At 38.2% G+C, this 17475-nt stretch overlaps 1 long non-coding RNA gene across 2 annotated transcripts in view; it reads left to right on the forward strand.

Moving 5' to 3' along the window:
* Nucleotides 1–10079: 10079 nt before the first annotated feature.
* LOC130708168 (uncharacterized) overlaps nucleotides 10080–17475 on the forward strand; it is a 41466-nt gene continuing 34070 nt past the window's right edge. Inside the window, exon 1 of one of the 2 annotated variants that reach the window (XR_009008271.1) lies at nucleotides 10080–10496. This is a non-coding gene — a long non-coding RNA (uncharacterized LOC130708168). The remainder of the gene's footprint in view (nucleotides 10497–17475) is intronic. The other variant, XR_009008270.1, reaches the window with a different exon arrangement.

A 17475-nucleotide genomic window follows, 5' to 3' on the forward strand; every position in this document is an offset into this window, starting at 1 on the left:
AGAAATGGAGTTTAAATTGGAAAATGGCCATACACTATTCAGGTAGAGAGGGCATGTGTAGCATCCTATTACATACACCTATACAGTTTTATACATTTCATATACATAGTTTTATTTGAATTCTTATGAGTGGCTACCTTTTTCTTAAATCTCCTTAATTCATTCATAAAGATGTTAGCACTTTTTTGTGCCAAACACTAAGGGTTTTAAATTTCGTATTTTGTAATTGGTTTTTTCATATTGTGTATTTCATATTGTGTGCTTAAAAACATATTTTGAGTTTGTGTTTATATACTGTTTTCAAGCTGAGCCATTTTGAAGAACTCCAAGATACAACTTATATTTTCATTTGGAATTATAATGATTTTCAACTCTCTTAAAATACTAGATTTTTAATTGAATTGATTTGTTTTGCAGACTAATTTCATGTGGTAATTAAAATGTTTCCTTTATACACACTTCAGCACATTTTGTTGCTGTGGATTCATTTCTAACATCTACTACCTAATCCTGGAAAAAAGAAAAAAAAAATCAAGCACAGAGCATTTCCATTCTGGATGAGACCTAATGTCTTTTCAGTTCTGATTCTGTTTCCTACTAAACCAGGAGATGTGTTTTAGAAGGACATGATTGACCTCCATGGTGTCAACTTCAAAACGCAATCTACCATTCCCCACTAAAAGGAATGAGGACTCCTTGAGAATGGCTGATTCTTGGGCAGCGGCAGTGAGGGTACACCGTGAGCCTGAGATTTTTTTTTAATGCCAGAAATAGGGAAGTGCTCAAAAAATGATGAGAACATGTCAGAAGTTCACAGAAGCCAGCTTGAATGAGTTCCCACAGGCCAAATATAGGACAATTTGGGCATGAGAGAGAGAGAAAAATAAAAAAGAGAGAGTTACATTAATGGAAAATAGTTGAATAAAACAAGAATTAATGGGTCCAAACTGTTAATAAATAAATAAGGAATAAAATAAAGCTATTCCTTACTGCCAGGTAGATAGAGTAGGCTAATAGATAAATAAAATGTAAATTACCATTTTGCAACCGTCCCAGTAAAATTGATTCAAGCTAGAATGATCAATAGGCTAAACCTAGGGGAGGAAATTTGATTAGGAACAATATATTTACATAGTTCCAAATTCTCTCTTCACACATTACTTAATAATTATAAAAGGGAAAAGAGTGTACAGTGGAGAAATGGCATAACATCTTAAACAAGTAGATCTACATTAACCTCACCAATAAGAGGGAAAGTTACATCCAGTTCCTCCAAATTTGAAACCATGAGAAGGACACATCAATCATGTAGCAACCCAACTAAAAATGGGTAATCTGAGTTTAATCACCAGGAAACAACAGAGAAACCGGAATCTTAATCAGTATGAAATAACTGGCCTGTATTCATCAGAAATGCCAATGGTATGAAAGACAGAGGAGGGCTGAGGAACAGTTCCAAATTAAATAAGACTAAAAAGACATGATAAAATGCAGTATGACATCCTAGACAATATCCTGAATTAGGGGAAAAAACTAAAAAGGATATTATTGGTACAACTGATAAAGTTGAAATATAGACTTTAAAGTGTTATATCAATGTTAAGTGTCCTAATTTGTTAATTGTACTGTTACTATGTAAAAGAAAAATCTTGTTCCTAGGAAACAAACTCAGGTGTGGAGGGATAAAGGGGCATGATGTGTGCAACCTACTCTCACGTGGATAAGAAAAAATATGTATATTTTTAAAAGTGTAACATATAATAGATCTATGATAGATAAATAGATATAGATAGATGGATACATAGATGAGAGAGAAATGTTAAAATTTGCTAAATCTTGGTAGACAGTAATCAGGTGTTCTTTGCACTGTTTTTACAACTTTTCTGTAAGTTTGAAATGGCTTCAAATACAAATTTAAAAGAAAAAAATACAGAAGAGAAACAACAAACCAACTAATTTTTATAGAAAGCTTGCTGTAGCCCAATTCACCTGTAAAAGCAAAGAGGAACTAAGAGACATGGAACTTCCCATTAGAATTTGTAAATATACTTGAGAAGACATTAGCATATAAAACAAATCAATGAATCTTATATAATAAAATAGTTACAACTATTTATGGAATAAACCTTTTTAAGTTAAGAATGCACATCTATTTATACCATGGACATTCCCTGATCATATGAAACTACAGGGTTCTAACTTTTTTCCTGAAATCGCATAGATTCAATTTATTATCTGGACCTATTTATCATACAGTTGACTTTTTTAATATAAATTTATTTATTTTTGGCTGCATTGGGTCTTTGTTGCTGCACGCGGGCTTTCTCTAATCGCAGCAAGCGGGGGCTGCTCTTTGTTGCGGTGCGCAGGCTTCTCATTGCGGTGGCTTCTCTTGCTGCGGAGCACGGGCTCTAGGTGCGTGGGCCTCAGTAGTTGTGGCACGCAGGCTCAGCAGTTGTGGCTTGCAGTCTCTAGAGTGCAGGGTGGGTCTGTAGTTGTGGTGCACAGGCTTAGTTGCTCCGCGGCATGTGGGATCTTCCCAGACCAGGGCTCGAACCCGTGTACCCTGCACTGGCAGGTGGATTCTTAACCACTGCGCCACCAGGGAAGCCCCATACAGTTGACTTTTGAGCAACAGGGCTGGGGAGAGGGGCGGTTGGGGGTGCTGACCCAGACACAGTCGAAAATCCAAGTGTAGCTACAGTCAGCGCTCCATATACATGGTTTTGCATCCACAGATTCAGCCAACCATGGATTGTGTAGTACTGTAGTACATATTTATTGAAAAAATTCCACATATAAGTGGACCTAGCAGTTGATACACATGTTTTTCAAGGGTCAACTGTAGTATTATTATTTGGCCATTTCTTTATTTATGTAGCAGAAAAACATTGCCCTAGGACTCAGGACACGTAGTTTTAGGACTAATTTGTCATTTAATTGCCATTGACTTCATCAAATCAGTTAATTTTGTGTGGCCTCAGTTTCCTCACCTATGAAAAGGGGAAGGTGAGCTCAAGAGTCTCTGAAAGTCTTTTCAGCTTTAAAGGCCTGTGATTCTACATGGGATGGAAACTATGAGAACTACACAGGGCAGAAAGCTGATGAAAGTAACTGGATATATTAAATATGTTTTGATGATTTGCAGTTAGGATGCATAAGCAAGTGGCCAGACTTATGTAGAAGCTACACACTTTGATGACAAAGACACTTTTATTTCCCCCAGTACTCCCATACCTTTAATTGTTTTGACATTCGTGGCAAAGTTGCTGTGAGATAGAGTGTACATCATCAATCCAGTTTTTCAGGAAACAAAACAGATCCTGAGAGGTGACCTTTATATCTGTAAATAATATTAATATTTCTTTCTTGGTCTGTCAACTTCAGAAATTTGTATTCATAATCACATAAAATGAGGAAATTAATGCCCCATATGCTTTCTTCCATCTCTACTCTATTTACATGTCCCAACTTTTTACACTGTCAATGTTTCTATCACTTGGGTTGTTCTAAATGGTTGATTATTCTACACTTTGCCAATAGGTTGAGTGAAAAAAAAATTTTTTTAATAAAAAGCTTTTTTACTATTATATAATGCGAGTATTATTACTTAAGGTACAAAGTAGTATGATTAGACCCATAAAGAAGGAAATATAGCCTTGTGTTAATTGACCTATGCTAGTTGAAGAAGAATATTCCAAGTGTCAAGGTCAAATTGATTCCTCTCTTTCAGTGTATTAAGTATCATACAGCAATATAGTTTTTTTAATATTTAGACCATGATTTCTTTATATATCATGTTTGTTGTTTGGAAATTCTGATTAAATTTTTTTCTTGTGGACAGAATTGTAGTATGCTTTCATCTTGTCAAAGATCATTCAGTTTATTAATACTATTTCCTACAGGAATCCTTCAATGTGAGGACTTAGTCTTCAGAGCTTTCTGATTTCCTGTTGCTCTTTGGACTGTTGATTTTCTAAGCCTGCTGAACAACATTTATCTAATTATCTTTCATAGATTTCTATTTTTGTGACTGTCATGTTCACCTTTTTCTTGGCTTCCATGACCTTATTTTTCCTGGATTATTTTTTCTTTTTGCTCTAGTACATCCCCCAATACTTTTTTTTCCAGAAAGTATGCATGGGAGATAAAATTTTCTCAGCTCTTGCATGTCTAAAAATGTCTTTTGGACTTGAAAAATAATTTAGATAGGTATATAATTCTAGTTTCAGAGGAATTTCCCCTCGGAACTTTTAAAGCATTTTCCATTATCTTCTAGCGACCAGTTTTGCTGGGGAGGAGATTAACACCAGTCTGATTCTCATTTCTTTATAGATAACTTGTTTCTTCTCAGAAATGTTTAGGCTCTTATCTTTGACATAGTGAAGTTTCAGAAAAGTTGCCAAGGTGCGGATTTTTTTTTTCCATGTATCATTTTGTGATCCCTTTAAAGTTAAATCATTCATTTAGTCATTACAAATAGAGAGGCTACTCCTTATGTACCAGGCACCTAGCACAGGAGCCTTAGCCCTTCACAGACAAGTTACTCAACTTCTTTAGAGAATACTTCTTTGGTTTTAGTTTAATTAGGGGACACATCACCCCTGCATGTAGATGTGGGAGTAGAGAACAGGGGGAAGACGGACTCTTGTAGTTTTTCTGTGTACATTAAACTAATACCCTTGATTTTTCATTCAATTTCCCCTGGAATTCTTGCCAGTTCCAAGCTTTGAGCTTCCAGCTTTCTCTGTGTAATTTCTTAGTTGTAAATTCTTTGGCTTCTGTTTATAACACTGAAATCTAACTTTTATTGAGCTGTGTTCCAGGAAGTATCCTAGTGCTTCATATAACTTGGCCAACCTACACAACAACCCAGTGCCATAGGTCCTATGATTTTTCACATTTTAATAAATAAGGAAACAGTTGCTCAAAGTCATATAGCTTATGACTGATGGAGCTGACATTTGAATCCAGACAGTCTACGATCCCATCCTCTGCATATCTTGGAGAAATATATAGAAATCTTTCATTCCCTGATATGGGGATTTATTATGAATTTATTTCATTTATATATTTTTTAAACAGGTATTTCAGTGGAATGTGAGGTGGGAAGGCAGAGAAGGAAATTCATGTGTTCTGTCTACAACATTTAACTGAAATCTGTCCATACCTCCTGAATGCCAAATGCACAAATGCTGCTGGTCAAATCTGGGTCTAGGTAGTTGCTTCTGCTGTGAGTTTTTGAGAACCAAAATGGCAGACAATGAGTAGCCAGAGCCTTACTTTTAGAGGTAAGACTAACTGTGGTCACTCTTTCCCATTGCTTTAATAACCTTCCAGTGACAGAGCTGGAATGACATCTTGCTGATAGAACCTAAAGATAGAGGTGAATTTCTCCACTTCCTGCCATGCTCATTTCTCTGATTGGGCTGGTCAAGGGCTGGTAGGTGGAAGGAGGCAGATCACCAAGGGAAGGTGGCACTGGGACAGAAGGAAGGAGGAAGTGAAGAATGGAATTTGTGTGGGAAGCTAGGCTTGGCTTCTAATTAGCTCCCTGCTAATTACTAAATATCTCTAATGTGTCATGTGTTGGTCTAGGTATTCCATGTATATCATTCTATTTAATTTTTATAATGACCCTGTAGCAAAGGTATTATTATGCCCATTTTATAGATTAGGGCACTAGGTTTAGAGAGGTTAAGAATTTTGCTCAAGGTTACACAGGCAGTATGTTCAGCTGGCTTTCAAGCCCATGTCAGTTCTACTCTGCCATGCTGTCTCTTAACTCCCTAGGGGAGTATTTGGAATGGAGCTGGTATTTTTGCATGCTCACCCTTCCTCCTTCTCTCTTGATACACTCTTAGGCACACTCATGCACACATGAATTAACTAATTCAGTATTTATTGAGCAGTTATGTACCAGGTGTTTGGTAGAGTCAAGTGATTGATGTACTCCCTTCCATATGTCAAATCATGCTTGTCAAGCACACTGTGATGTAACTCTCTAAGGGGTGGGAGGAGCGGGTGTGGAATCTGTGTTCAGATACGTGGCTGCCTGTAGATCAGGATTGGAAGGGCTGCAGAAGAGGTCTTTGCAGAAGAAAAGCTCTTTCTCATCTACCACTGGGCCTGCAATTCTGACTCTAGACACTGGTTCCCTGGAGGTGAGATATTTTGCCAAGTTATGAAGCAAACCACCTTGTTAGGGGTCCTTATCACCTTCGTGTGAATTAAATTTATGGGATTTCTCCAAAATGATAGTGTGATGGATCACACAAATTACTTATATCCCTGTATCCCTTTGCAACGGAATTTTTGCCATGACTCCCATCAAAAAATTGAGTTTACTTCTCTATCCTTCGAACCTGGGCTTGGACAGCTAACTTTCTTTGGCTGATGGGACATTAGAAAATGTGGTGCAAGGGCTTGAAAAGTGCTTCCAATAGGGTTTTCCTCCTCCTGCTGCTAGGGACCTTTCTGTCACCATGTGGACAGACATCCTTGAGGATGAGAGACCACATGAAGAAAGGCCTTAAGCATCCCTGGTGTCCTGGCTGTAGCCCCAGACATGAGAGGGAGGCCATTTTAGAGCATTCAGCCCCAGATGAGCTGGCCTAACCCAGAAGAGCTAGCCAGATCACTCACAGGATTGTGATACATTATAAATGGTTGTTTTAAGTCAAATATTGTGTTGTTTTGTTATGGGACAAAAAACTAACTGATGATAGATAGCTAGATGGATAGGTAGTTGTGGTAGGTTGGGGAAAGGGGAGTGAAACAGAAAGGGAAAGGGAGCGAGAGAAAAAGGCCTATATTTGTGCAACTGGAGGGCTGGGAAATCTTGGGTAGAGACAGGGGAGCCCCTGGGGAGAGTGAACTACAGAAAAGGAGGAAGAGAATACACTAAGAACACACTTGACTCTTCCTCATGGTTGATTTTTTTTCTTTTTTTAATTTTTTAAAATTTATTTTTGGCTGTGTTGGGTCTTCGTTTCTGTGCGAGGGCTTTCTCTAGTTGCGGCGAGCGGGGACCACTCTTCATCGCGGTGCGCGGGCCTCTCACTATCGCGGCCTCTCTTGTTGCGGAGCACAGGCTCCAGACGCGCAGGCTCAGTAATTGTGGCTCACGGGCCCAGCTGCTCCGCGGCATGTGGGATCTTCCCGGACCAGGGCTCGAACCCGTGTCCCCTGCATTGGCAGGCAGATTCTCAACCACTGCGCCACCAGGGAAGCCCGGTTGATCTTTTTATAACTCCAAGAAGAAACATTTAAAACATGAACACTTCACCTAAATGTCAGGGTTTTGCTGTAATTTGAACAATCCAAAAGTAATCTGACACTCTTGTTTACTTTTTATTTAATAGTCCAGCAGAGATAAATCATTTCTCAACAGAGTCATTGAGTTGCATGTTGACCCAGAACTCAGTCTAAATACAGCCCTTATCTAAAACTGTGAAACATCAGAAGGGGAAGCCGACTCAATTTGTTCTCTGTCAAACTCCTACCACCTTGTTTTAACATCCCACTGTGTTAGAGAACGGCAGACCCTGATGTTTTGATTCAGTTTCACACTCTCAGTTGGATAATCCTCTTTCTCCCTCCTCTGCCCTCACATATAATGCTTTCTATTTCTTCCACCATGTGAATAACCTACTCCGCAGTCTGGTTACTTGAATGGATGTTTGTTTCAGAGGCTTTAAGCTTTCTGAGGGCAGGGACCTTATTTTATTCATTCATTCTTCTATTAATTTATTTATACAGGGAATGTTTATTGTGGAATGATGAGTCATCCCTGCTTTCAAGGATCTGATTATCTAGCAGAAGAGGAAAAAACATATATCGGTTTGTAAAGAACGTGTAACCTTAACATTGAGTCTTGGCAAAATGTCGTGTGAGCACAGAGAGGAAAGCATCGCCATGGCTCCTCCTGCACCTGTATCCTAATTTGTCTTCCTGCTTCTCTACCTGAGCCCCTAAAACCCAGTGTGCACTCCACAGCCAGAGAGGTTTATTAAAATATATTAGATTCTATCAGTCCTCTGCTTTAAATTGTCAATTTAAACTTCTTACAGGCCTTACAAAGCCAATGGGGTCTGGTGGCGGCCTTGCCCTCTGGCAGCACCTCAGTCACGCTGGCTTCTTTCGGTTCTTGGGAACCAGGCTTGCTCTCTAGCTTAGCGCCTTTGAATTAATGGTTCCTGGCTCTGCATGACTGGCTCTTTCTTGTCATTCAGAGCTCAGCTTACGTGACTGGATTCCTGACATCCAGTGTCACTGAATGTCATATGGCCTGCCTAACCCTAACCATCATGAGTTAGTAACTCCCCCCCTCCCTTCTTCTTCCCTTCCTCCCACCGCCCTTCCCTTGCTCCCTTACTTCTTTCCTTCCTTCCCTCCCTCATCCATTCTTTTTTTTTCTTTCTTAAAACTTTGTCTCTCTTTCTGCAGTAAAATGAAAGTTTCATCAGAACAGTGACCTTCTTCCCTCTCCCATCTCCCCATGTCTGCCTCATAATAAGTGTTCAGTAAATACTCTTTGAGTGTATGAACAGATGAATAGAATTCTGAATGCTGCAGGTACTCCCTGGGTGGAACAGAGGGAGGGAGAAAAGAGAAAAGAGCACCTTATTCAAAGACACATAACAAGGGACTTCCCTGGTGGTGCAGTGGTTAAGAATCCGCCTGCCAATGCAGGAGACACAGGTTCGAGCCCTGGTCCGGGAAGATCCCACATGTCATGGAGCAACTGAGCCCGTGAGCCACAACTACTGAAGCCCGCGTGCCTAGAGCCTGTGCTCCGCAACAAGAGAAGCCACTGCAATGAGAAGCCCTCGCACCGCAACGAAGAGTAGCCCCCGCTCGCCGCAAATAGAGAAAGCCCACGTGCAGCAACGAAGACCCGACACAGCCAAAAATAAATACATTTATAAAAAAAAAAAAAAAGACACATAACAAGGACCAAGCGCACTGAAAGTATTTTGGCACGGCTGGAACACAGGGTGTGAGCTGAGCTTGGAGAGAGCAGGAAAATAAAAGGAGGTGAGAACTGAAAGGTTATATATAATAACACTCAGGAATGCAGACTTCTGCCACTTTCTGACATTGCTGTCCTGCAGGAAGAGAGGGAAGTGGCCTTGACAAAAGATACTGACAAATTTGGTCTGCTGTAATGACTTATTTCAGAGTTTTAACTTGAATTGGAAATGTACTACTGAACTTGGCCAGTTGTGAGAAACATGTATGTCATCATTTTGTGTCATTTATTCATTTGACTCTTACAACAAATCACTGTCAGCAGCAGCTTCATTTATGATTTTTTTTAATTTTGTTTGAGCTTTGTTTATTATTTGTGAGGTTTGAAAACAATTTGGGGAGACAGTGGAAAGGCTTTCATTCATTTTGATAACTTCCTCATTTGTAAAATGGGAGCAATAATAATGCTTATCTCAAAGGGTATTTGTAAGACGTAAATGACTTAAAATATATAAAGTGCTTAGGGCAGTTCTTAATGTAATAATTGTTAGCCTTTATCATCATCATAATCATTTGCTGCTCTCAAGAAGAGAAACATAATGTAACTTTATTGAAGCAATTTTACACTAGGTTCAAAACACTGCTGTAGATGTGTTTACATTTTGCTGGAGAGACACACACTGCCGTTTTGCATTGTGAAGGCATTGCTTGATAATGATGATTGATATCATTTCTTGCATGTTTTTTAAACAGAGTATAAATGGGGACCACTCAGTTAACTGTGTCAAGCCCACTGTTTAAGAACAATGCAAGGGCCAGAATATACCAGGCAGATACTGCGTAAAAGTGAAAAGAGAAATCTCAACAGAAACAGTGCTCTGTAGGATGAAGAGAGTGTGCTTTCCCGGCAGCTGGGTCCTGACATTTTAATCCATTTGGCGAGCCTACTGCAGTGGCCCAGACTCTGTCTGTAGCTCCAGCCCTGCTCACCAAGATTCTAGGCTCCTTGTGGCCTGTGGTTCTGCAACTCAGCTGGTCGGGAGGGCAGGAAGGAAGGGTGGACCCGCTTGACATTTCCTGTCTTGCTGTGAGTCACTGATACCAAGTACTTTTCTTGCACTTCTCTGCCTACTATCGGGAGAGCAGGAATGCGGCCACAGAAGTCAAACCGGAACCATCCCCTGCGTCATGATAACGGCTCTCACCGTGGTAAACTAGCGTGGTCTGCACCGATATCAGGGGGCACTCCCTCCCTGCGCAAGCAAGGAACTGAAGGATGGGCTCGCCATTACATTATCCTTTGTAAGAAGAGGATGATGACACCTAGGAGAAAGAAAAATCCTCCTGTATCACTTTGGTGCAGTGGAAAGGAGACTCATTTTGGAGAAGGAAGGCAAAATTTCCAATTCTGACTCGGCTGGTAAAGATTGTAAGCCCGTCTCACACCTACTTCCCTTCTACTCCCTGCCTGCCTGCCTGCATTGCAAACAAACTGAAGTTGAATATGGGGTTTTGAGATTCCTGTAAGTAAATGCCTTAAAAATAAAAATTTTAAAGTAATTCTTGCTTGTGGAGTATAACGTGAACGGGATTAATCATCTTTGTAGGAAAAGTCTTTCGGGGGGCATGATAATAATTGTACTACCTAACTTCTAAGCTTGCTGGGAGGATCAGTAATAATAATAATAGCTACTGAGCACTTGTCTTACATTGGATATTATACTTTATATACATTATTGCTATTCCTCACAACACCCCGCAACAAGCACCCCATTCTACCAGCTGCCTTGAAATGGGATGATGTATACGATAGTGCTTTGAAAATATTAGTCATTAAATAAAAGTATTTTTATATAAAGGTATAATTAACATTAGTAAAAATTCCAGGGGCAATATTTTACTTAGGTTACGAAGAGCATGAGCTATGGAGTTACACACAACTAGGTTATTAGGTTCAAATACCATTTTGCCCCATAGCTATTGCTTAGTCTCTCTGGGCCTCAATTTCCTCCTCTGCAAAATGGGTGCAATAACAGCTACCTCATGATTATAGCAATCACAAGGACTATTTGTAAAAATTCCACATCTCTGTATTTGACACAATAGGTTCACCACAAATATGGACTCCCCTTTCTTTTCCATTTTTCCTCAAGGTAATAGAAATAATACAAAGATATTTAGAATCATTAATTAGGTATTTGATCATTTTTCAGAGTGCCTGCAGCAATACCGAGGAAGAGGAAGGACACGTATAAGAAAGAGGAATAACAGAATAGTATAAATGAAGGAGTTTGCTGACCATGAGGAAACTGGTCTGATTGTTCTCATAAAGTGTATTTGGAAGTAACTTTGTATCAGAGACTTGAAAAAAAGTTGTGATGGAAGAGGAATTATTAAAAATGCATTTTATTTTCTTTAACATTGTCTGATCAAAACAATATAACTTGATTCTAGGGTTTTGGTAGGGAAGTTGTTATGAATTCAGTTGTAGGAACGAATTTAAAGTGCTAGTCATTGAGTAGCTGCCTCAGAAAACCAGAAACCTGGCCTGTCATACTGAGTATTCACTGGAGGAGAGAGATTAAGCTGTATAGTGGTCACTGCTGTGCAGTAGAGAATTCGATATTTTCAGTATTTTACTTTGTTCACACAATTAAACTTTTTATCCATGAGAGCTGGATCAGTTCTCAAAATGGTAACTATTTTATTAAACAAACAGCTCCTTTTCTCAGTCTCTCGCTAACTTTACACTTCAGAGTAGAAAATAACAAGTCAGTATCTTTTTTTATATCAGTGCAGGTTACATTCAATACACTTCTTGATATTCTCTACTTTTCATGGACAATTTTATGAATGTGGAGTTTGTCAGTACATTTGAAAGACTGCTTGTGTTGAAAAAACAGTCTTGAGAACTATCTCAGCGAACACAGCAGCACCACCCTGTTATATGCCCGAAGCATCATGGTTTTCTGTTCAGGCAAGCTTTGTAGAGATTTGAGCACCGTATCATTGTGTTAGCCCTAAATACTTAAGTATGTAAGTAGCATTCTTTTCCACAATTTTGGAAGCTTAAAACACTGGGTTCTAATTATATCTGCACATCTAAAAATAAAGTATACTCTGCAAAGGAAAGACAGAAGACCAGAAGAAACATTCTTAAATAGTAACAAACTTTTTACTACAAGGTCTTCATTTTATTTCACAGTTATCTCCTAACAAAATTCTTATTCTCTTTGTACGTACACTCTCTGCTATGGAAATGGCTTCAGTTATGGGTGGTAAATAGAAAACTATCTGACAAATTGAGTATACGGCCCTGATAATTATCTTGTATATTATGGTTTCAGGTACTGAGTTGCATTTTCCTACAGTAGTTGATAGTTATTGAGTACATATTTGATAAAGAGTCTAAAAGGTATTATCCAGAAAAATGAGTCCACGTCTTTAAAAAGGATAGAGGGGGATAAAAGGAAATGAGTGAAACGTAGTATACCTTTTAGAAGCAGTTTATAAGATCTTTGTGTGAGCCACATTTAACTAATGGCAGCAGTGTTGGTTGTAGCTTTCATTATTCATGGATATCCTGAGGATATAACATAAAAGTATTTTAATGCTACTAATATTGCTAAGCTTAACATGAGTTTCTCAGTCATGAAAGGGGATTTTCTACTTGCTTAGTTCCTTATTCTTACACTAAAATATAAGCTGTGATTTTTTTTTTTTTCATATTTTGGTTATTTGATATCCCTGATCCACACAATACAGGATCCACATCTAAGGAACAGAAATTTGCTAGTGAGTCACATGGAAAAGAAACTTGAGTGTTTTTCAGGGCGAAGGAATTTTACAGTAATAATGTAAAATAGGCAAACTCAACCTTGCCTCATCTCTTCTGAGTTATTTTTTCCTCCCTTCCCCTTAATCTTCCATATGTTACATAAACTAAATTTAGAGAGGTTTGTCATTTTCAAAATAATTATGTTTAACACAGGAAGCAAAAAAGGTCAATTTTGAAAAGTGACGGTTTTTTCTTCTACTGGTTTTCATCATAAAATTAGAAATACACCCTTACAGTTCCCAAATCTGCACAGTTGAAACTTTTACTAAAGGAGTTAAGGTGGAAGTAAGGCCTAGGCCGTAAAAGACCCGGTAGTTCTTAGAGAACTGGAGTTCTTACTTAGATCCTGAATTTGGAATTTCCCTTCTGCTATTAACCTTCTACTTCTTCTACTATTTAACCCAAAAGTCCATCTCCCCTGTCAGAGTGAGGCCTCAATTCCTCCCACGAATGTTCCAGCTTGGTGCTTGGCTTTCTGACTGCATAGGTACAGTCTTGGTCCAAATCAGCCTCTCCGCCTTCTGTGACAGAGCCACATGGCGGTGCAGTGGTTCTCAAACTTGAATGTGCATCAGAACCACCTGGAGAACTTGTTAAAACACAGCTTACTGGGCATCATGCCTGGAGTCTCCGATTCATTGGTCTGGGGCGGCGACTAAGAGGTAGCATTTCTAAGAAGTTCTCACATGATGCTGCCAGTTGGAAACTACCAGTGTGATGCAAAGTGCCCCAGACTGAAAGCTGAGAAATCTTGCCTTCATCTAGTTTCATAATTTCCCTCCACAAAAACCCTAATGTGTGACCTCTGTGCCTTATATTTTTTTGTTGTTTTTAAAACAAAAAAAGTTTGAGCCGGTAAACTCTTGCTCAGAATGTCTCAATGATTTCTCAATAACAGTATTTTGTTATCTTGATTATTAATTAGTCTTCTAATGTTTGTCACCCTCTTTTTATATAGTAAATTCCCACTGCTTTAGCAAGCCTTTCTGCTTGCTGAAGCATCGTTGAATTGATTGCTTATGAAATAGTTTAAGCTGACCCATGGGCTCTAAGTGAGCTGTTTTCCATCTCCAATTGCTTCCTTCACCCAGAAAAACTATGCGAAAGCTCTATAGCATCTTCTTCTGGAACCAAATGGCTCTCACACAACCATGAATAAAGTTAACACGTAAAAACCTATCATTTTTGTGGTAGTACCAAACTGATTTTTACCTCCAGTTAGTCAATCACTTTTAGCAGAGGGAAAGCAGGTGACAACATTGGGATCCTTGTAGAAAATAGACAACGTCCAGAAGATACTTAAGGCTGTCCTAGCTCCAAGCTGGGGAAAGATCATTTCCCTGGGGCTTAATTCCATTTTATACTTCTCTTTGTAACTTCATTTCTCAGTTTATTACTCATTACTGATAATTCTATGTTTGACTCTGGTTGGGCAAGATTTTGAAATGGCAAACCATGTATTATTTTCATTTAAATTTGCTTCAGGGTTAAAGGAGTCTGAAGATCACTGTTTTTTGACAGAGAATCATCTAGATGTACATTCCAACAGATATGGAATTCCTTTCCTTTATTATCCACATCTGCTTTATGTAATCCAACCTTCTCCTAGCACTGAGAGACAACCATCTACCCATAATTTGCCAATTTCTATTCTGCTGAATACTGTCCTGCCTGGTTTTCGTAAGAATATTCCTACTGTTATTCTCTTGAGCATTAAAAGCAAGCATAAGCCAAGAGACATACTATGCATATATTAATTTAAAAAAAAAACAAAAACCAAGTCTAATAACACAAGACAGCTCCTTGCTAAGGGGCACTGCCACCATCAACACCCTCATTCCCAAAGCTTCACCTGTTATCTCATAGTACTCCCATCTGGTTCTTTCAATAGGATTTCCAGCTCCTGGGGGCAGGAATCCTGTAATACATCTTTTGCATCCTTCCCAGTGTCTAATGGAGTACTGAGCATCACATGGATATCCAATTAGCAATTGCTGAGTCATGCTGAATTGAATTAAAAATTCCCATATTCCTGGTGCTAATGAAGGAAGCAACTGAACCTGCCCCTGCTCTCCACAGTCTGAGAATTATCATGAAAAGTAAGGATTATCAGATAAATGAAGATTACCAGGAAGGAAAAGCCAAAGACCAATGAAAAATAGTGCAAAGAAGGGTTCCAAGAATAATAATTCCCCTTTAACTTAGTTGTCTCTCTGCTGCAGAAAGGGAATGTTTGGTAAATGTTTGGTGAAAGTTATAGCCCACATGGTCTATTGCGATTGTCACGTGTACCAGCAGCATAAAGCGAAACAACTTTTCTTTAGACCTGCCTGAATTTCTAATAAAAAAGTTTTGTGTTTATTTCTTTGATTCTATGATTAGTAAGCTTGTGTATAAATAATGAAAAGTGCTTCTCCAAGTCCATGACTAATTCCTAAATATTAATTCAGTGCTCAGACACTAGTTTTTACTGCACATTTTCATCCCTAATGTAAACCTTGTGAGTGTCATGTGCAGGAAGTAGGACAGAGAACAGAGGTCTTCTGTTAACTTTAGGGCTATTACATGGACTTCCTTGAGGACTGTGTGTTGGGTTCCATATGCTACAACCGTGACCTCATAGTCATCTTTACCATGCCTTGGCTAGCTTCTGGTTTTTAAAATCTACTTTTGAATCTCTTGCTTTTTAGAGTTGTATTATAAAATCTGTCACTTTATACATTTTTTCCCCAGTGTCTAGTGGAGTAATGAGCATCTTGTGGGTTTCCAATTAACAATTTTTTAATCATGTTGAATTGAATTTGAAAGTTAAAAGGAATTTAAAAATACTATTCTTTGTTTCCAGGATGAAAGTTTTGCATGGCATCTATGGTATAATTGAACAATTATTACAAGCTAAATTATTACAAACTAAATATCATAAAATATTGAAAAAATATTGTAACCAAAAATTGGCATTGCATACAAACACAGACACACCTTGGCTATTTCCTATAACATATTTGTCTTATAGTTTTTATATAAAGATTTTACGTAAAAGCATTAACCACATTTTTGTTGTTGTTGTTGTTATTGACCACATTTTTTGAAAAGTATTTGGAATTCTTTGTTGTGTACAAATGCTAAGGTAGGACCACATGGGACCCATTTTTTTGGCTTTTGAAAAAGTAAACTCAATTTTTCCAATAAGTCTATGGATATTACATGGTATGTACATATGTTGGCCCGATAGATAACTTTACTTGTAGGGTTGGTCCAGTAACAAATCAAAGTCTTAAAAGAAAAAAGAATTAATGTCTTGGCACCACCCCACCTCAACTTTAAGGAATTCTCTGTAATAATGAATTTTCACCCTTTATAATAAAGATTTTCTTCTCATGCAGATGGTGGTATTTTGAATGAACACAAGTATATATAAAAGATCAATAGGAAATAAAGTTATACCCATATGAAAGGTGCTATTCTCTAAATAACAAAAATTGGACTATAAAATAAAGATGATGGTTTTAGTTTTCTAAGTTCTCCCTCTTGTAATTTCATTGGCCCTTGTTCAGCAAAATGAAAATTGAAAATTAGCCTTTGTTGTTTTATTATACATACATATATCTTGCAATCCACTTGATAGGCCACCATTGTCACTGGCAAAGCTAGAACATTTCATCAGACTGTTGTTGTGACTAGAAGTTTGGGATTGTTTAGCAAAACTAGAAGTTTGGGATTGTTTAGCAAAACTGAGCTGGGAGCAGGCCTGTTTTGCTGTGCTCACAGACCTGATTAAATGCCATTTTTCATATGCAGTAGAACCTAAAGCAGTGGTTTCCAAAGCATGGCCTGAGAATCGTCTAAGAAGCTTGTAATTATGCATATACCCAGGCCCCACATGGACCAACAGAATCAGAACCTCTGGGTGCATGGCCTGGAGATTTACATTTAAACAAGTATCCCACGTGATCATTACGCTCACCAAATTTGAAAGCCAGTAACTGCAGGCTCACATTTAATAATTAAAAAATATACAACTCATCTTTTGGTTAAAAAAAAAAAAAGATTAGTTTGGTAAAATTTATTTTTCGGTTTTATTTGCTTTGCCTCTCCATTCAGTGTGCTTCTGTTATTTTCTGTTCTCCTCCTTTTCTCTCTTCTCTTACTAAAGTAAGTCTCATAGAATTTTAGAACTACGTGTGATTAGAATCCTTTGGTTACAAGCAGCACAATCTAATTCTGAATGAGTTAAGCTAAAACTCATTAAACTCATAAATAAACAAAATTTATTGCAATTTATGGAGTAGCTCATAAGTCAAAAATAAATCTGAAGACCCAGTGTTAAGAAAAAATACGAGTTAGAGTAGAGTAAGAAGGACCTACCGTCTTCACTTCCTGTGTCACTTTATTCAAATTTCAAATTACATTTAAAAAGTATAGGCTTTGTCTACCATGGTCCTGTTCCCATATCTTGGCCAGGAGAGGGAGTGTAGCTTAGGAGTGCTTTCCAGAACTGGATCTAGTGACTGAGGGGTAGATCTCTAAAGCAAAATAGTAGTACCTTTACAAGAAGACTGAAGAAAGATTTCCATGTGGTCAAAAATGATAGATTCACCATGATGCAGAAAACTTTAGAGTACTGAATGTGAAGTCGTTATTTTAATCATAAGTCACCTAACTTC

This window comes from Balaenoptera acutorostrata, chromosome 4 (genome assembly GCF_949987535.1).
Source record: "Balaenoptera acutorostrata chromosome 4, mBalAcu1.1, whole genome shotgun sequence".
Lineage (NCBI taxonomy): Eukaryota > Metazoa > Chordata > Mammalia > Artiodactyla > Balaenopteridae > Balaenoptera > Balaenoptera acutorostrata.